We start from the raw sequence: 21,331 nt of genomic DNA on the forward strand, positions 1-21,331 counted from the left end.
GTTTACTTACATGTTCTGCCACGCCTACTGTATTTTTCCACCATTTAATTAAGTTCCTCACTGTCATAGTCACTTGAATTGCTCCACTAAGGTAGCGTCGTTCGGGAAGTAATCACCACCCACTTGGTCATCTGAGAGCGACACAGCTGACGTCAAGGTGATGGTCACAACCACAACATAAAGTCTCTCTAACAACATGATGAACGTAGTCTGTCATTGGTGATTTACACTATCTGGTCTACGTTGCTTATATTAAAATTGTTCCATCAAAACTGCCACTTTCTAGTTTGCTACCACCAATTTGGTGATCCGTCATCAACTTGGTGCCCCATCACCACAATAGTACCCTCAAAACGCATGCGCCCCATCATCACACGGGTGCTCCACATGTTGTAGTCCGTCACAACATTGTTGCTTCACAACTACATTGCTGTCTCGCCACCACATTGCTATCCCATCACCAGTTTGGTGCCCCATCATTACCTTGGTGCCCCATCATTACTTTGGTGCCCCATCACTACTCTGGTGCCCATCATTACCCTGGTGAGTTAAAACCAGGTTGTAACCCATCACAACCAGGTTGTAACCCATCACAACCAGGTTGCAACCCACCACAACCAGGTTGTAACCCATCACAACCAGGTTGTAACCCACCAAAACCAGGTTGTAACCCATCACAACCAGGTTGTAACCCACCACAACCAGGTTGTAACCCACCACAAACAGGTTGTAACCCACCACAACCAGGTAACCCACCACAACCAGGTTGTAACCCATCACAACCAGGTAACCCACCACAACCAGGTTGTAACCCACCACAACCAGGTTGTAACCCACCACAACCAGGTTGTAACCCACCACAACCAGGTTGTAACCCATCACAACCAGGTAACCCACCACAACCAGGTTGTAACCCATCACAACCAGGTTGTAACCCACCACAACCAGGTTGTAACCCACCACAACCAGGTTGTAACCCATCACAACCAGGTTGTAACCCACCACAACCAAGTTGTAACCCATCACAACCAGGTAACCCACCACAACCAGGTAACCCACCACAACCAGGTTGTAACCCATCACAACCAGGTTGTAACCCATCACAACCAGGTTGTAACCCACCAAAACCAGGTTGTAACCCACCACAACCAGGTTGTAACCCATCACAACCAGGTTGTAACCCATCACAACCAGGTTGTAACCCACCAAAACCAGGTTGTAACCCACCACAACCAGGTTGTAACCCATCACAACCAGGTTATAACCCCTCATAACCAAGTTGTAACCCATCACAACCAGGTTGTAACCCATCACAAACGGGTTGTAGCCCATCGCAACCAGGTTATAACCCCTCATAACCAGGTTGTAACCCATCACAACCAGGTTGTAACCCATCACAACCAATTCGCTTGATCGTTTCCATTAGCTTCCTTCACCATATCCAGGAAGGACAACCAACCATCCAGTTTCTCCTCTGTCCCAGCATTCTAGTTGCTCCACCAGGTTGCTCCACAGCTGAACTCGGGAGTTGCTCCAGTAAAACTTGTCATCGTCCCAAAATATATCTTTGTTAAAAGTTTCTCTGGCAAGGTGTCTGCGTATTTCAACCACTTTTATGTCCGTATTCCTAGTTGTTTTAACGGGAAAGACGCATTAAAAATGTTAAGTGATGTTGACACACCCACACACACACACACACACACACACACACACAGCGCTGTTTTCTACAGAGAGAGAGAGAGAGAGAGAGAGAGAGAGAGAGAGAGAGAGAGAGAGAGAGAGGGGAAAAATGCTGGTGGAACGAGGACTTGGCAGTTTTAGCTCCATCTCCCACATACAGGCCATGTAAGACCCAGTGTTCAGAACTTGTCTACAGAGTAATATTCATTTGATGACCCTGGAAGCTGACCTCCTGTTGTCTACTCGCCGGAACAAGCACATTACTTCGCCGAAACTCGATTAGGAGCTGAGGCGACGAGAGTTTTACGAGACAAACTTTCCCTCCCTCTTCTCTACCCCCTTCACTTTATTGTAGGTTCGTATTAGATAGTGCTGATTAGTTAGGGTGAGTTCTGTAGGGACTGGTGGATTTACTGGTGGCTGAGACCGAAATGACGTCTATTATAAGTCATTCTGGTGACTCGATGCATGTGTTCCTGGAAAATGGATTACGAGAGGTGGGTGCTTTTTAGTGCTTCTGCACCGGGAAACGAGAGGAGTATGGAAGAGAGGCGGGTGTTTTGGTAGGAGCTGAGTGTGTGTGTCAGCAATTTTGATGCAAGGGATCGAGTATTGATGATGGGCGAAATGAATACGATTGTGGGTAATGTGGCAGTTGTGGGTATAACTGGAGGGCGTGAAGTACCTAGCGATGTGTATGAAAATGAACAGCTTGTGGAGATGTGCTGAAAAAGGATTGGTGGCTCGGAACACCTGGTTTGAAAAGAGGGACATACATAAGAATTCGTGAATGAGTAGGTTAGATTGTAAGGGAGCCTTACTGGATTATATAATGACTGATAGGCGTGCAAAGGAGACACTTTTGGATGTGATCGTATTGAGAGGGGCAGCTCATCATTGCTTGATGGAAGCGATGGTGAAGGTTTGTAGAAATTTGATTAAAGCAGGAAATGATATGGATGGGAAGAGGGTGGTGGAGGAGAATAAACTTGGAAAAAAAGGCTTGTGTAAAGAGAAGCCAGCGGAGTGTTGTGATATTTTGACAGTCTCTGTTTGCCTGAGTTCAGAATATAGTACTTGCTTTTGACTGCAATTTCTCCTGAATTTCCACAGCTTGGTCATGCCAGTCTGAGATGGATGAGTAACATGGGGTTAGTGAGAGATGGGACGGGAAGATGGCATAGCTGAGGGTGAAGGATAGAGGGAAACTGGCAGAGGGTAACAGGGAATAGGTTAGGGGTGTTGGGATATCCCTAGCGTTAAGGTAGAATACTTAGAATGAATCTCGTATAAGAATTGAAGCATCTCGGAAGGGATCCAGATAACGTCGTGTCCAAAGACCTGATTAGAACAGATACACCAGGAAACCAGTGGCTCTGAATGGATGCACGTCACAGCTACTCACACGACAATGTTTTGGTTGACATTGATGGTAGAAGATTAGGGAGGAATGGTACTTCACCCTGGCCGTAGACTTCCTCTGACATCATCGCCCTTATTTATCCACCTAACAAACTAGTTAAAGTTTCGCATGGTTCTCACCCTTAACACTTTGCCAAAACTAGAACTCTCGAATATGTCCAGAATATACCGACTGGAAACAACAAAATTGTGAAACTGTATTGAGAGCTTTATGTCAGTCCTGCCACTAGGACCGCTAGAAGTGGTGCCATCGTAACTCAGTTTAATGTTGCTGGAAAGAGAGAGTAAAGTTCGAGTGAACAGTTTGGGCACCCACCTCACAAACATTATTAGCACCTCCTTAGTCACACGAACAGTTTGCAGGTCTTTCTCTGTGGATTACTTATCACAAACACTCTCGTAAGGACTGATTGGTCTGTTGCTGTTATGTATGTCCTAAGTATTCATTTATGACAGTTCGCTGTAATCGCTCTTGTACTTGCATACACAACAGTCTCGGCCAGTCTGATTATATCCCGGGCTCACTGGCCTCACAACTTACCCCCAGGCACTACGCTGAAACCAGAGTCGTAACGTTTTTGTCTTTGTGTATTACCTGTTAAAGGATCCAAGTAAATTTGTTGTGGATTCTCTTTTGAATCAGTCTCCAAATACGCTTTTAGATGAATCTTTACCTGTTGAAGAACATGGAAATGAGAATCTTTAACTTTTTTTGTTCAAATGTCTTAAATCAGTCTCCAAATACGCTTTTAGATGAATCTTTACCTATTGAAGAACATGGAAATGAGAATCTTTAACTTTTTTGTTCAAATGTCAAGCAATCAGGGGAGACTCAGATGTATTCTGAATGAAGTAGGAAAGTGAAAATGCCATCGTCTTTTAGTGTGTCAAATGGAACCCAAATTCAGATGTATTCTGAATGAAGCAGGAGAGTGAAAATGCCATCGTGTTTTAGTGTGTCAAGTCTATAGAACCCAAGCTAGAGTTACTGTTGGTGCTTTAGATTTTTTTGAAAATTTAATAGTATGAAACGTAAATGGTGTGGGCAGAGAAATGGACAAACTCAAAACCATTAAGTTAAAAGAGTTTGTAAAGGATACGTTTGAACAGACCTCTGCAAGGCATTGCACTATATCTTATTGGTAATTATAAGAACTTGACATATTGAAATAACAGTCATTTCTATAATCAATATGTCTTGTATATAGAAGGACCGAAGATTAATGAAATGATCTAACCATGTCTTGATATGAATGCCTACCTACTGGGGTATAATGCAAAGACCTTTTGTGGCCTTAGTAATCCTCACATCAAGTAGATGTATCTACTGTGCCGAAGGACTGCGCACATTAACGTAATGATCCAACTCTGTAGTGTCATGATCACCTGTCCACTTGGGTTCTCTGAGAAAGACCCTCTGTGACCTCTGCAGTCCTCTTGCCCTCTCGCTCTCAGGGGTAGAGCCACCAGGTTGCTGCCGTAAACTGAAATATCCCTGTCGGCGCTAACGCTAATCTGCCGCGACAACTTACTGGTTATAATAACTCCTATTGTGTAATATACAACATTTTATGACGTATATATATATCTGGCTGGGGACAGATGGTGGGGGACCGAACGTGTGGACTTATGATATTTTCATTGTTTTTTTTTGTATGATTTTCTTTGTCGTTGTTGTTGTTGTTGTTGTTGTTGTTATTTTGATGATTGTATTTGTAATAGAGAAAGCTGGAGTTTCCTCAGTCACCTCATATCCTTGGTCTTCTCAAACTCATCGCCTGCAGACCTCAATGCAGGCTTGATACTCCTTAGATCTCATTTCCTCCTATTGCCTCACATTACCTCACAACACCATCATACCTCTCATTATTTTCAAAAGCCTCATCTCTTGACGTCTGACTGTATCTCACATCATTAGAACATCATATCCCTGGTACACGGCACCTCCTTACTAGCCTCATGACCCTCAGCCCTAAGGCTCACATCACTCACAGACTTAACTTCCTCACTTCACCTCAACTCTTGAACTGCCTCATACCTCTAACCCGTTCACTCGTTCACTCATTTTACTTCTCTCATACTTCTAATCCAGTCACACTCCTCATACACTCACACCTCTCACTCATTCGCTACTCTCACCCATTCATACTTCTTATACACTCACAATTCTCATGCACACTTTATTCATTAAGTCTCTCCTGACGCACTCTATTGGCTTAAGCAAACTCCTTCACCGCCTCATACACCTCACTCACTCACATCGTTTATTTACTAACAACTTCACTCACTCACAACCCTCATCCACTCACAACCCTTCAACCATTCACAGCGATCACCCGCTTACCTCCCTCATCCACTCACACCTTTATGCACTCATGACCCTCACGCCTGACACACTTCAGATCCCTCACTATCGTGTTCCACTCCTCACTTCTTTGCCTTCCATATTCGCCTCACTGCCCTCACCCAAACACACACACACACACACACACACCCACACACACGCACACACACACATACACACATTCCTTGATCCTTTCCAACCCTCACACCCTCACACCTCACGCACTGATATAGAAATCTCTCGCTTTCGAAGGAGGCAGGTTTTACGAAGCCCGAGTGATAGCAAGGGCAGGAGGATTTGGGCTTCCTTCTGGCTCGTTTGTGGCCAGTCTGTAGTTCCAGTTATCATTAATAGAACGTTAATAGAATATGAGATTTATATAATCTTATAGTTTCTGGAAAACATATATGTAATGTGAGGAGACTCAAGAGTTCTTATACAAATGTCACAGTGCCAACGTGACACAGTACTTGATCCTCTCAAGACCCTCACTTGTCAACAGACTTGACTCCTTATCCACACATGTCACTTGTGTTCTTTCTATTACTCTTTCCTCTGCTGGATGCCCTCTGGCCCGTGCGTCCCCTGGTATCTCGCTTCTCCCAGAGACTCGCCCGTTAAGCGACGTTTTCATTAATCCTTTTAACATCTCCAAACTACAACCATCCCTCAAGATTCCGCTCCAGGGGAGAGTTGTGTACTTATAGCAACGTCTGCACGCCTGTTGCACACCTCGCGGACCATGAATCTCCAAACTTTGACATCGTCTGGCTTAAAATGTGTTCGCCAAAGCCACTATTCTTCTTTGTCTCGCCCGCTCCTCTCCTAACTCAACAGCCTCGACCATAACTTCCTCCTACCATGATGCTGTTACATTCTATCTTCAGGTGCACTTCCTCCATGTAGTATGATGTTTCAACGTACATCATAAGGGGATTTGGGAGGGCGGAGGGCTGAAACCCTCACTTCTCCCGGTATTGAAGAACCATAACAAAATATCAACTGACCGACTCGTCCTGGAGATCGTCACGACCACTTTATTAACTCTCTGGATCACTTCATAGCAAGTCGTGCACGCTATAGCCACACGACCGTCCTACCGACTGATTCGTTTGAACAAACTCCCGTGAATGTCACTTTACTAACCGCTCCTCTGCCTCCGCTAGATGCTCCCTCTCAGCCTCAGCATATGCACTACATCACAGTCGACAGGACTAACTTAGGTAAATTCTTTTCTAACTTTCCTTTAGAGAGGCAGCGTTCCTCCCCGGGTAAGTCTGTGTTGTAACTTTATAACATGGAAAGCTTTTGACTTATGTGGCGTCGGATCTACTCCCAGAGCTCCCCTCCTTCGTCTTCCCTTTTCTCACTCTGTTCTCTCATGTCTAGTCTCCTTTCTGGTCGGTCTGTCTTTGGAACTGTTGATGCATCAACCTCTTCCTATTTTCCAGTGACCAGCGGCGTCCCTTAGGATAATTGCTGTCTTCTTCACTTCTTGAAATCCGCTAAGCCTCCTCTTGCTTGACCTGCATGTCAACTCGTCATAGAAGACTTGGAAAGGATTTCCTATCACGTCAGACGCGACTGGATTACCTTAATGGCTTTAAAAGCCAATTCGTTTTTTTTCTTCTCTTCCAAAGCTCCTGTGATGGCTCTGTAATGCCATCCCACAACATAGTAAAGATATTTGGTATTAATGTGACACCTGTCTATCCCGGAGACCTCACATTAAGCAATTGTTTTTCATGCAGGTGCTTGGATTTTGAAGGGATTGGTTCCTCCTTACGCGAAGTAATGGTCTTACATCTGGGAAGGCTCTCCCTCTACCCATTTCCTTGAGGACTCGAGTTAAAACAGTCAGTTGATATACATCGATTGTCCAAAACATGTTTTGGACAATCACATGTTTACATGTTTACCAAATGGCGTCCTAGCTTCGTCTCTTCGATGTATATCAACGGACTGTTATATTTCTCTCGTGTCTCCCCTGATGATGTGATTATTACACGAAAGTGCACTTGGGAACTATTCGTGTTTCACTTTCCCCGTGGACTCATAGGAATATATATATATATATATATATATATATATATATATATATATATATATATATATATATATATATATATATATATATATATATATATATGACTCATGGTGAGGTGCCTGAGGATTGGCGGAATGCGTGCATAGTGCCATTGTACAAAGGCAAAGGGGATAAGAGTGAGTGCTCAAATTACAGAGGTATAAGTTTGTTGAGTATTCCTGGCAAATTATATGGGAGGGTATTGATTGAGAGGGTGAAGGCATGTACAGAGCATCAGATTGGGGAAGAGCAGTGTGGTTTCAGAAGTGGTAGAGGATGTGTGGATCAGGTGTTTGCTTTGAAGAATGTATGTGAGAAATACTTAGAAAAGCAAATGGATTTGTATGTAGCATTTATGGATCTGGAGAAGGCATATGATAGAGTTGATAGAGATGCTCTGTGGAAGGTATTAAGAATATATTGTGTGGGAGGCAAGTTGTTAGAAGCAGTGAAAAGTTTTTATCGAGGATGTAAGGCATGTGTACGTGTAGGAAGAGAGGAAAGTGATTGGTTCACAGTGAATGTAGGTTTGCGGCAGGGGTGTGTGATGTCTCCATGGTTGTTTAATTTGTTTATGGATGGGGTTGTTAGGGAGGTGAATGCAAGAGTTTTGGAAAGAGGGGCAAGTATGAAGTCTGTTGGGGATGAGAGAGCTTGGGAAGTGAGTCAGTTGTTGTTCGCTGATGATACAGCGCTGGTGGCTGATTCATGTGAGAAACTGCAGAAGCTGGTGACTGAATTTGGTAAAGTGTGTGAAAGAAGAAAGTTAAGAGTAAATGTGAATAAGAGCAAGGTTATTAGGTACAGTAGGGTTGAGGGTCAAGTCAATTGGGAGGTGAGTTTGAATGGAGAAAAACTGGAGGAAGTGAAGTGTTTTAGATATCTGGGAGTGGATCTGGCAGCGGATGGAAACATGGAAGCGGAAGTGGATCATAGGGTGGGGGAGGGGGCGAAAATTCTGGGAGCCTTGAAGAATGTGTGGAAGTCGAGAACATTATCTCGGAAAGCAAAAATGGGTATGTTTGAAGGAATAGTGGTTCCAACAATGTTGTATGGTTGCGAGTCGTGGACTATGGATAGAGTTGTGCGCAGGAGGATGGATGTGCTGGAAATGAGATGTCTGAGGACAATGTGTGGTGTGAGGTGGTTTGATCGAGTAAGTAACGTAAGGGTAAGAGAGATGTGTGGAAATAAAAAGAGCGTGGTTGAGAGAGCAGAAGAGGGTGTTTTGAAATGGTTTGGTCACATGGAGAGAATGAGTGAGGAAAGATTGACCAAGAGGATATATGTGTCGGAGGTGGAGGGAACGAGGAGAAGGGGGAGACCAAATTGGAGGTGGAAAGATGGAGTGAAAAAGATTTTGTGTGATCGGGGCCTGAACATGCAGGAGGGTGAAAGGAGGGCAAGGAATAGAGTGAATTGGAGCGATGTGGTATACCGGGGTTGACGTGCTGTCAGTGGAATGAATCAAGGCATGTGAAGCGTCTGGGGTAAACCATGGAAAGCTGTGTAGGTATGTATATTGCGTGTGTGGACGTATGTATATACATGTGTATGGGGGTGGGTTGGGCCATTTCTTTCGTCTGTTTCCTTGCGCTACCTCGCAAACGCGGGAGACAGCGACAAAGCAAAAGAAAAAAAAAATATATATATATATATATATATATATATATATATATATATATATATGTATATATATATATATATATATATATATATATATATATCCGGGTAGCCATTTTATAGATCAACCCCTTGGGATGGATGAATTAGCTGGGCTGACTGTGGATCGACTGCTGTAACCAAGATTCGAACCTATGTGCTCGGTTCTGGGCAACCCGTGAATACGTCACTGTCAGGAACGCACACCATTGCTGCAACAGGGGAGTCTATGGCCCAGCTAGCTTTTGCTGCAGGCCTGAGGGGTCTCCTGCCCTCTTACTGCTCAGTGGTATCCCTGATTCTACGCCAATTTCTACTTCTACCCTTACCATCTGGTAGACCACGTAGTACTTAGAGAACCATTTGGATAAATATATACTGTGCGACCGTTCGCAACTCAAAGGGTATGCAGTTGTGCTGTCTGTTCCTGACAGTGTTGAATTCGTAACTGTTTACGTTCGTATGTCTCTCGTAAGAGACACGATCTGATCCTTCCTTAAAGGAAGGTGTATATAGGGGTCGACGTACTGCCATTAGGCTGAGCTAGGCTGCATGTGAAGCGGTCACGAGAGACTACGGAAAGGTCAGTAGGTTATGGATAGGGCAGCTGTGGTTTTGGTGTATTATACATGACGGCAAACGAGATGTAGGGAATTTGGACTTTTCTTCTGTTTCTGGCGCTACTTTCCTACGAAAGAAACGGCGAACCAGTATGGGTAGGGTGGGGGAATATATTATCATTATAATTATTTTCATTATTATTTTTACTATCATTATTATTGTTATCATTATTATTATCATTACCAATGATATTATTATTATCGTTAGTTATCATTATTAACATAAAGTTATTATCATTCTTATTTTTATTGCTATTATTATTATCAATATCATTTTCATTATCATTATCGTTATAGATACACTATCATTGATACTATCATTATAACCATTGTTATTGTTGTAAAGTCTGCTTCATGTGAAACGGTCAAGATCAACCATGAAGTCAATGAGGCTTGGCTGTGGTTAGTAGACTCAGGTTTCAAAGGAATACAAAGGAATTCAAACAGCAACAGACTACTGGGGTCTTTCGAGGCTGTTTGTGATAGTGGAAGATATCAAAATCTCTCACAGATTAGTGCGGTAAAAGTTAAAAGTCTATACAGACGATTCAAAGAGAATTACTTACAGATTGTCAATATGGCTAAGGAGGCACAATTAATGGTAGTCGTGAACTTGAAGCGAAATATTGATCAAGCTTATTCTTAAAGTTGTCCGTAGTTCTGCTTTCAACCACCCTAATTGGCAAATCGTTGCATGAATTAATAATCCTCTTGTAGAAACAGGACTTCACCTAATCTGAAGTAAACTAAACGTTTGCCTAAGAATTTGCATCCATTACTACGAGTGCAATCATATGAATCAAGTCTTAAGCAACTTGATCAAAATTATCAAAGGTTTGATGATTCTGAATGTTCGTATTCGACCACCTCTTAGCCTTCCCTTTATTAAGCTAAATAGATTCAAGTCATTCATTCTGCTCTTGTAGGATATGTTTCTCAGCTCGGGAATCATCTTGGTGGCTCGACGCTGTACTCCATTCTTTTTTTCTCCTTGGGAGGATAAACAAAACCGTACACAATAATCAAGATGTGGACGAAGCTATGAATAGGAAAGAGTATGGATGATTTCCCTAGACTTAAATTCGAAGGCCCTACCTATCACTGTGAGATTTTTATTCGCTCTTTTCTCTGCTTTGTGCACTGCTTACTTGGTTTTAGGTCACCAGGGATTATTTCACTCAGGCCTTTTTCCTCATTTATCTTATGCAGTTTAGCAATGTTCGTACTGTAGCTTGCCTTTTCGTTTTGGTACCGATATGTAAAGCTTTGCGCTTAGCGATGTTAGAATTAGTTTGCCACTTGTGAGATCAAGTCCGTCAGCTTGTTAAAGCTGTAGACTTTCAAGATCATTTGTAGATATTTTTCCCAGCTTTGTATCGTCAGCGAATTTTGATATTTTGCAATCCGGCTCTTTATCAATATCATTGATATATCAGAGAAAGAGAAGTGGTCCCAAGAGTGATCCATGTGGCACTCCACTTGTTACGTCTAACCATTCTGAGGTATGACTATTAATTTCAACTTTTTGTTTACTGCCAGTTCTCCAATTTCCTATCCACCAAAGTACAACACCATCATTGGCATGTGAGTTGATTTTTTGCTGACACCTTTGACGTGGAAACTAATCGAATGCTGTTTGAAAATCAAGATAGACAACATCAACTGCTTTACTGAAGTCATAACAAGTTGAGTATATCATGAAAGAAATCCAGTAGACTTGTCAGGCATGAGCGATTTCGTCGAAAACCACGTTGGGAATCATAAATTAAGTGGTGGTTCTCTAAATGGTTTACAATGCTATTTCAAAGGATGGTTTCCAGAATTTTTTGAATTTTGACGTAAAGCTAATTGGACGATGATTTCCGGGCAGTGGCTTTTCTTTCTTGAGTATCGGCATTGCATTGGTAAACTTCCATTCATCTGGAAGTCTTCCCACAGCAAGCGACGTATAAGGACTTGAGTATCTCATTTGTCACTTCTTTTATTGTCATTGTATAAATATTATCGGGATCCGACGTTTTGTTTATTTTCATTCCTTTTATCGTTGATGGTATGTCTTCAGCTTTTATGTCAGTTTTGTTGAGGAACGTTCTCCTATCTTGTCAGTGGATCGTAAATACAAATGGAAAAGAGAGTCATGTAAGATTTTTACCACGGGTTTGTTGTCTTGAACCAAGTCACCGTTTTCTATAAATAATGAACCAATTGAATCAGTAATGAGTCTCTTGCTTCTAACATAAATGTAAAACTTCTTTTTTTTTTTTTCTGTTTTCAGCAATATACGCATCATATTGGCATTTATTTTGTCTTATAACTCTCTTACTTGACGTAGATTTACATAACTTGCTCTATCATGTTGGCTTTTGGTCTGTTTGGGTTTCTTATAAGCTACTTAGACAACAGATGCATTTTGATTTCGCCATTCCACTACCCTTGGCTCCGTTTTAGAAATATATTACGTTGCATTGTGTGTGTGTATATATATATATATATATATATATATATATATTATATTTTTATACTATTCGCCATTTCCCGCGTTAGCTAGGTAGCTTTAAGAACAGAGGACTGAGCCTTTGAGGGAATATCCTCACTTGGCCCCCTTCTCTGTTCCTTCTTTTGGAAAATTAAAAACGAGAGGGGAGGATTTCCAGCCCCCCGGTCCCTTCCCTTTTAGTCGCCCTCTACGACACGCAGGGAATACGTGGGAAGTATTCTTTCTCCCCCATCCCCATCCCCAGGGATATATATATAGAGGGTGTTCTCGGAGAGATTGTTGAAGCATTATAATTGAGAGGGACCCAGAGGCACGTTTTCCAATAAAAACAACAGCAGTACTCTATTGGATATTATATATAAGGTGAGGTAACAGAGGACAATGAGCTACTGGAGGTGCAGGACTGTGAGAGTGAGGGTGGGGAGTCGAGACCACAAGGAGGGCTGCTGCCAAGGAAGAAAATACCACAGTGGGCTCTCTGAGTCCACGTATTGGCAGGAGGCGTCAAGACGCTGATAGAGTGAGCTTGTGAGTCTAAAGGCACAAGACACAGCTTGAGTGAGGTCCTTCAGTGATGTCCAGGGTATGAAAGAAGTTAGGTCTGGGAGGGGTACCTCCTCGCATATGGAGTTAAAGACATCGAAGCCAAATGTCGCAAAGTCTGACCATTCTCCACCTGAGGTTACGTCCGGAGGAGCGGCGTCTCTCATGGAAATGGTCAGGTCATCTATGTAACTGGATGGTTACATCCGCAGCTTTTGACCTGCCACCGCCGAACATCGAGTTAGGGTGTCGGGGATTAACATTGCAGATGCAGACGTAGGTTGGGGGCCACCAAATAAATATCTCCCGGGATTATTAGGTCAGGGGAGGTCATGCGCTATCACCTGTTAACTACCAGTCAAGGCGACGTCGTTAAAGTGGACGGAAAGAAGTACAGTCTTGTCAGGGATATTTTTGCCTCGGAGAAGTGCTCTCATTTCCCTGCTCCTGTGCCGCCTCGAAACTGCCAGAACACTGAGGAACCTATCATTACTTAACCAAGGAATCTATCACGCAGCCAAGGACCTGACACGCAGACAAGAAACCTTATAAAGATTTTTGTGCTTCTCCCATGACAGAGAATGGATGTGGGCGGATTTGGCCTTTCTGCATCTGTTCATGGCGCTACTTCGGTAAAGCGGGAAACAGTGATCATATATGGAAAAAAATATGTATGTAACCTGGGGGCAGATGAGAGGCTGCGGAGGTTGGTGACTGATTTTTGAGAAGTATGTGAAGAGAAGAAGTTGAGAGTAAACGTGAATAAAAGCAAGGTTATTAGGTTCAGCTAGCTTGAAGGTCAGGTTCGTTGGGATGTGAGTTTGAATGGAGAAGATTTGGAGGACGTGAGGTGTTTTAGATATCTGGGAGTGGACGAGAGTACAAATGGACCATGGAAGCGGAGGTGAGTCATAGGGTGGATGAGGGGGCGAGGGTTGTAGGGGCATTGAAGAATGTGTGGAAGGATAGGTCTTTGTCTGGTATGACGACAATGGGTGTTTGAAGGTATAGTAGTCCCAGCGATGTTGTGTGGATGCGTGGCATGGGCTATGGAGGGTGGATGTGTTGGAAATGAAATGTTTGGGAACAAGATGTGGTGTTATGTAGATTCATCGGTAAGTAATAAAGGATAAGAGAGAGATGTCGTAAGAAGGATAGTGTGGTTAAGACAGCTGAAGGAAGTGTGCTGAAAAGGTTTGGGCACATTAAGAGAATGGGTGAAAGGAGGTTGACAAAGAGGATATATGTGTCAGCGGTGGAGGGAACAAAGAAAAGAGGGAGACCAAATTGGAGGTAGAAGGATGGAGTAGGAATGCTTTTGAGCGATCGGAGTCTAAACATACAAGAAGGTGAAAGGCATGCATGGACCAGAGTGACTTAATTAATCACAAAAGAGCTCAAGATCAAGGTAGGACTGGATACTTCTACGCTTTGGATAAACACATAAGTGAATTCTATCTAGATAGCAAAGGAAGTTATACATGGCATATTATATATATTATACATTATACGTTTTGTAGTGATTAGTTTCACATTAAGTGAAGTAAAGTTATATATTTGATGAATTGCATTAGTAATGTGTTCACATACATTAAGTGATGTAAAGTTACATACTTGTTGAACTGCAGTAATACTGTGTTGACATATATTACGTATCTAATGAACCTTATGTGATGAATATTTTTACGTTGGATGTGTTACAGTAATATTGTAGTTGACACACACATAACTGCTTACTTAGGCTTGCACTTGTTCATGGGTTGTTTATGGCATTCAGAGTGTTGGTATAGGACGGTTCTTGTATCTGTACAACACTGGTTGGTGTAGTGGTATAGGACAGTTCTTGTATCTGTACAGCACTAGTTGGTGTAGTGGTATGGGACGGTTCTTGTATCTGTACAGCACTGGTTGGTGTAGTGGTATAGGACGGTTCTTGTATCTGTACAGCACTGGTTGGTGTAGTGGTATGGGACGGTTCTTGTATCTGTACAGCACTGGTTGGTGTAGTGGTATAGGACAGTTCTTGTATCTGTACAGCACTAGTTGGTGTAGTGGTATGGGACGGTTCTTGTATCTGTACAGCACTGGTTGGTGTAGTGGTATAGGACGGTTCTTGTATCTGTACAGCACTAGTTGGTGTAGTGGTATGGGACGGTTCTTGTATCTGTACAGCACTGGTTGGTATAAAGTGTTTGTAGTGACGAACGTCGGTCAGGAGGTCGACCCTCTGACCCTCCAGGAAACTGTAACAGAGTCACTGTGGTCAGCTGGGTGGGTCACAGCGCCAGCGGTCGGAGGTCCACGGTCCGTTGCCTACCCTAAGGCGACCGCAGCTCCCACATCGACCTCTCAGAAGACTCACTGAGTGAGTCACTGGTTCACTAGTTCCGCCTGAAAGTAGTAAACCGCTCTTTATTTCTACTTATTTATTATTTGCTAGAAGGATGTGGATTATAAGGTCGACGTGCTGTCACTGGACTGAACCAGGGTATGCGAAGCGGCCGAGGGCAAGCTATGGAGAGGTCTGTGGATACGGAGCTGAGGTTTTGGTGCATTGCACATAGCTGCTAGGAAATTGTTGTGAGCAAACACAGCCTTTCTTCGTCTGCTCCTGGCGCTGCCTCGCTAATGCGGGAAACTGCTATCAAGTATGAGGTAGTGAGGGACAAATGGAAGCACGACAAAAATCTATGCTACGGAAAGATATCAAATATTCCTTGTTGCAATACTTAAGGAACTATGTCGCATCTACAGACGAGAATATGCCAGCTTTAAATCTCCTTCTTACCAACGAGGGAATCGAAGAAACACGTTGAAATGGAAGTCGATCTTAAGCGGCAACATATTCCAGCACACAGGGTGTGTCTCCTCGCAAATGCAGGGAAGGCAAAGTTAAAGGCAATAAGAATGAGTCAATTAAGACGTCCAGAAAGTTAGGGTGTCCCCGGGACATTGTTGTGTAAGTTGGCAACTTGTAGGTCCCAGACGTGAGAGTTTTATACAAGGAAATTACTGAGAGGGAAGGGAGGCTGGCTGAAGAAGCCAACCAGCTAAACAAGTAACCTGTTCAGCTATAAAGAGACGCTGGAAGAACCAGACAGCCAACCAGGCAGTCCAGGTATAAAGGGACGCTGGAAAGGGCTGCTCATCTAGCCACGTAGCCATTCCAGCGACGAAGGTACACTGGGCTGGAAGATCGAATCAAGATATCTATCGTCGAATGTGAGAGTGAATTGTAAATGTATGCTGTACGAGATTTAAGACCGTTTTCCTTCATAATGTTTCTTATGATGGCATGACCAGCCAAGACGTTCGGATAGCTGACAATATTAGTGCCTCACACAAAGCCAAATTGGATCACGAACTCATCAGGTTATGCAACAGAAGAGTGTGGTCCAGACCCTTACTCACAGAGAAGGTAGTAGAGTTCTCTTAACACTGTCTTAGAGGCAACAGAAATGAAACTGTTTTGCCTCGAATTAAAGTTGCTCTTACGCCAGGCAAAAACAATGAGGCTTTAGGTAAAGTAATGGCAGGAGAAAGCTACTAACGTGAGTTATTACATGTTAAAGGTACCCTACTGCAAGCTATTGTCGAGTGTTTGAAACGATTCCAAGTGTCTTTCTCCAAATCCAAAGCAAATAAAGAGGTAGGATCGTGATTTTGAGTAACTGTGCCTACAGGAAAAAGGCTGGAACTGACTGTGTCATAGCAATGCTTACGAGAGGAATACATATGGATGCTCATTAGACAGAGCCACTGCTGAATTCAATTAAGAAGCGCAAAACGTCGACTGGAATAGAAGAAAAAGGTGTGAAGTTTTTAGAACGATTCAAAGTTATCGATCTTTCTTCCATTTCTTATGGTCTTGTCAGAATTAATGAAGAGAACGTACCTCTAAGACCAGTAATATATAGCAGGGGTTCTTATGGTTGGATAATATCTCGTGGAAGACTGAAAAATCAACTCTGCCAAATCGATTTTAACCTTAAAGGTTTACAAGGAAGAGATAAAATCCTATAACAATATTTCGGGAATTTTATCACATCTGCAGACAAAAATGTGCCAGCTTTCAATCCCCTTACGATAGTCAGGAGGTGATTTCATCTTGGTAGTTGGATAGTGAGTGACACGAATGATGAGATTTCTGTTGTGTGGGAAGGACGCAGAAGTAGCGAACTCAGGGACGTGAGTCTCCTTTTGCCTTTTATGTTACATACGGTCTGTCTATCTTGGGCTGGGAGGCGCTTGATGACTCTAATCTTTCGTTGATTCGGAGGTGCATCTTGGCTCGAGACTGAACTTAATGTATGTTTTCATCAACGTAAGAAGATCAGGTAGACAGTGCTCATATCAAGTGTAAGTTCATGATCATTAACCCTCTTATCTTAAGATCTGATCTTATTGTTTTAGTGTTACTTCTTAAGTCGTCTCTATTTAGATCCCTCGAGTGTGTCTGGAGCATATGATCCCCTGTCACATGCATTCTTAGTGTCCTAAATACACGTAGACAGAGACAAATATAAGTGTTTAAAACCATGAGTTTAACATACAGCCTACAAGAAAGGGACGTGTATACGATGGAGGTGAATAACCTGATTGCTTCTGTGGTGTGTTTGTTCATCCTCTGCCTGAACAAAACTCGTAAAGATATTTCCACAGGAAACGTAGTAAGTATTCGCTCGACAAATATGTTTATATTCCCAGAAACCGATAAAACAACTTGTTTTTGAGATATATTCGTCTGCCTCGCGGGCGCACAGGTCAGGACCATAAGTCGTAATGGCCTATTTCCAACATCACGTCTCTCTGTTTTGTTCCCTGCGTCGAGGGGCAACAGAGCCCAATACACCTTTGTTGACCCGACCTCATGGTGTCTGGCAATATGGGCCACAGGTGCGAAAGTCCTCCAAGTTAATGTTATTAACAGACTAATGTAACAACTTGGGTACTTAGAGTATTTGTGCTGTATGCTGCCACACTTTATGGGGTTACCATTAAGTGAACAGGTGAGGAATACAGAGTGTGAGGAGTACAGGTGGAGGGGAATACGAAAGATTAGGAGAACGGAAGGAGAGGAATATAGAAGATGAATACAGTTAAGGAATGCATGAGCTGAGGAATACAGACCATGAGGAATAGATTTGATGAGGAATACAGATAATAGAGTATACAGAAGGTGAGGAATATAGGAAACGAGGAATACAGAAGGCGAAGAATACAGGAAGCAGTTAGCAATGAAGCCTGACTCGCTTGGGTTCGAATTCTGGGCGTGGCAGTCGGCCCATACCCAACCTAGATGTTCATCATTCTCTCGGTCTGGTCGTTAAATGTGTACATGGCTTAGGCTGGGTGTGTGTGTGTGTGTGTGTGTGTGTGTGTGTGTGTGTGTGTGTGTGTGTGAGTGCGCGCGCGGACATACGTAGGAATAAGGACATAGTACATATATACCAGGTTAAGAAACGGGGGCAACACGATTGTAAAAATCTCTCCCCGAAACACACAAATAATAGCAACAAATAGCAATCACAAACAAACAAACACGCACACACACACACACACACACACACACACACACACACACACACACACACACACAAAAGGAAATCGAAGAGGCAACACAGACGGGGGAAAACCCTTTACCGCTGAGGTAGCATTACTTTACAACAGACGACCACTGCTGCATCTCCTCCTCCTCCTCCTCCTCGTCCCACGGTCATCGTATTGAATCCACGTCTGCCGCGAGGAACAGATTGTCGTATGTTACTTCCTCCTCCTCCAGCCTGGGGCGTGCTGAGGGCTGGAGTTTGCTGTGTTCTTGCAAGACCTAGGCGGACCTGGTGTGTCCTAGGACGTGGTGCGTTTATATCAAGACCTGACGGACCTGGTGTGTCCTAGGACGTGGTATAGAGTGCTTTCATATCAAGACCTGGCGGACCTGGTGTGTCCTTGGACGTGGTATAGAGTGCGTTCATATCAAGACCTGACGGACCTGGTGTGTCCTAGGACGTGGTATAGAGTGCGTTCATATCAAGACCTGGCGGACCTGGTGTGTCCTTGGACGTGGTATAGAGTGCTTTTATATCAAGACCTGACGGACCTGGTGTGTCCTAGGACGTGGTATAGAGTGCGTTCATATCAAGAGCTGACGGAAATATTCCGTGAGTCTATACGACCCTTGACCCGCTGGCTGAGTCGCTTTAGATGTAAATGACGGAACATGTTTTTGAGCAGCGCATATCAAGTGACATATTTACCCTGAGAGCAATGATAAGAGCGGCTCTCGTACCCTGGCACTTGCATGGCATTATCCTCAGCACGGCCTCTGTTAGCGTCTGTGTGTCTGTTGTGGCGCACGGTGCCCCAGAGACGGCCTCTGTTTGTGTCTGTGTGTCTGTTGTGGCGCACGGTGCCCCAGAGACGGCCTCTGTTAGCGTCTGTGTGTCTGTTGTGGCGCACGGTGCCCCAGAGACGGCCTCTGTTTGTGTCTGTGTGTCTGTTGTGGCGCACGGTGCCCCAGAGACGGCCTCTGTTAGCGTCTGTGTGTCTGTTGTGGCGCACGGTGCCCCAGAGACGGCTTCTGTTAGCGTCTGTGTGTCTGTTGTGGCGCACGGTGCCCCAGAGACGGCCTCTGTTTGTGTCTGTGTGTCTGTTGTGGCGCACGGTGCCCCAGAGACGGCCTCTGTTAGCGTCTGTGTGTCTGTTGTGGCGCACAGTGCCCCAGAGACGGCCTCTGTTAGCGTCTGTGTGTCTGTTGTGGCGCACGGTGCCCTAGACGGCCTCTGTTAGCGTCTGTGTGTCTGTTGCGGCGCACAGTGCCCCAGAGACGGCCTCTGTTAGCGTCTGTGTGTCTGTTGTGGCGCACGGTGCCCCGGAGACGGCCTCTGTTAGCATCTGTGTGCTTACTAGACTGTCTGTTTGTCTGTGGTGGTGCGTTCTTAAGAAAGAGGAATGTGTGTGTGTGTGTGTGTGTGTGTGTGTGTGTGTGTGTGTAAGGATAAGCAGACACAGACATACAGGAAGCAGAAATGTATCATCGCGATCGTATGTTGAAAATAATCTAATGTTCGCAAAGTTATAGAGGGCAGGTCCAGTTAGGAGCAAGTACAGGGCCTCGTGTATACACGGCCCAGCAAGCTTGTGCTGGGTTAGGTTAGGCTTGGATGTATGCCACAAACTCGCGTCTTCTCTCGTTTCTAAATAAATATTCAGGGGAAAATATGAACCCTTGGAAATATCATCATCAAAGTCAACACAATATTCTTCCTTTGGAATATTCTTTTCCACACGAATCATCCGGGCAATATCTGATATTTGGCTGCGAGTTAAGCTTGAACGTCAGCTTTTCCTCCGTTTTCTTTAAGTACGATAGATTATAATCAGGTTAACGTGATGAAACTTTACACTAGATGACTTGATAACAGTTACGTTATCGATGCTCTGTTGGAGGTTCGTCTGTTCTATGAAGGTGCGCGTTCATATGCACTTTGTTCGTATATATATAGGGTTGGAGGACAAGTCAATTGGGAGGTAAGTTTGAATGGAGAAAAACTGGAGGAAATGAAGTGTTTTAGATATCTTGGAGGGGATTTGTCAGCGGATGGAGCCACGGAAGCGGAAGTGAGTCACAGGGTGGGGAAGGGGGCGAAAGCTCTGGGAGCGTTGAAAAATGTGTGGAAGGCGAGAACTTTATATCGGAAAGGAAAAATGGGTATGTTTGAAGGAATAGTCGTTCCAACAATGCTATATGGTTGCGGGGCGTGGGCTATAGATAGGGTTGTGTGGAGGAGGGTGGATGTATTGGAAATGAGATGTTTGAGGACAATATGTGGTGTGAGGTGCTTTGATCGAGTAAGTAATGAAAGGATAAGAGAGATGTGTGGTAATAAAAAGAATGTGGTTGAGAGAGCAGAAGAGGGTGTTTTGAAATGGTTTGGTCACATGGCGTGATCTTCAATAATGTACTTCTTGTATAGCGGTAAAGATCGCATTGGTATATTATGCTCCTCATATTGATCATAGCGATCTACGCTGAGAGACAGGACCTGAAAGCTATTTCGGACGTCTTTATAATACGATTCCAAACTGATTTTTTGCTTTTGAATGAGAATCTACGGGACGTCTTCCTCAACATCCATATTGCTATGATTTACCTCTCCCCCTCTGCACATTGAAGAACAAATTGGATCAACTCGCTTATTTCCTGCGCTAAACATGAACAGTGCAAGAAAGTAGGAAACCTCTGCAGCGAATCAACTGTTTACACATTCAGGCTTGGGACGTTATTGTGTTTGTCGATGTAATTTTGCAAAGCCTTTGCCCAAAAAAGAAGTCTTCATGTTGTGGTACGTTGGCTGTAAATATCGGAGTCCTGGTTATGTCCGTGGCTCAAGTGAAGCATAGTCTGAAACAGCTTCATTGATTTCAGCGTTCGAGAATTATGTGATAGTTTATAATTCCTATTATGTAATTCTTAT

The sequence above is a fragment of the Panulirus ornatus genome, chromosome 24 (genome assembly GCF_036320965.1).
Source record: "Panulirus ornatus isolate Po-2019 chromosome 24, ASM3632096v1, whole genome shotgun sequence".
Lineage (NCBI taxonomy): Eukaryota > Metazoa > Arthropoda > Malacostraca > Decapoda > Palinuridae > Panulirus > Panulirus ornatus.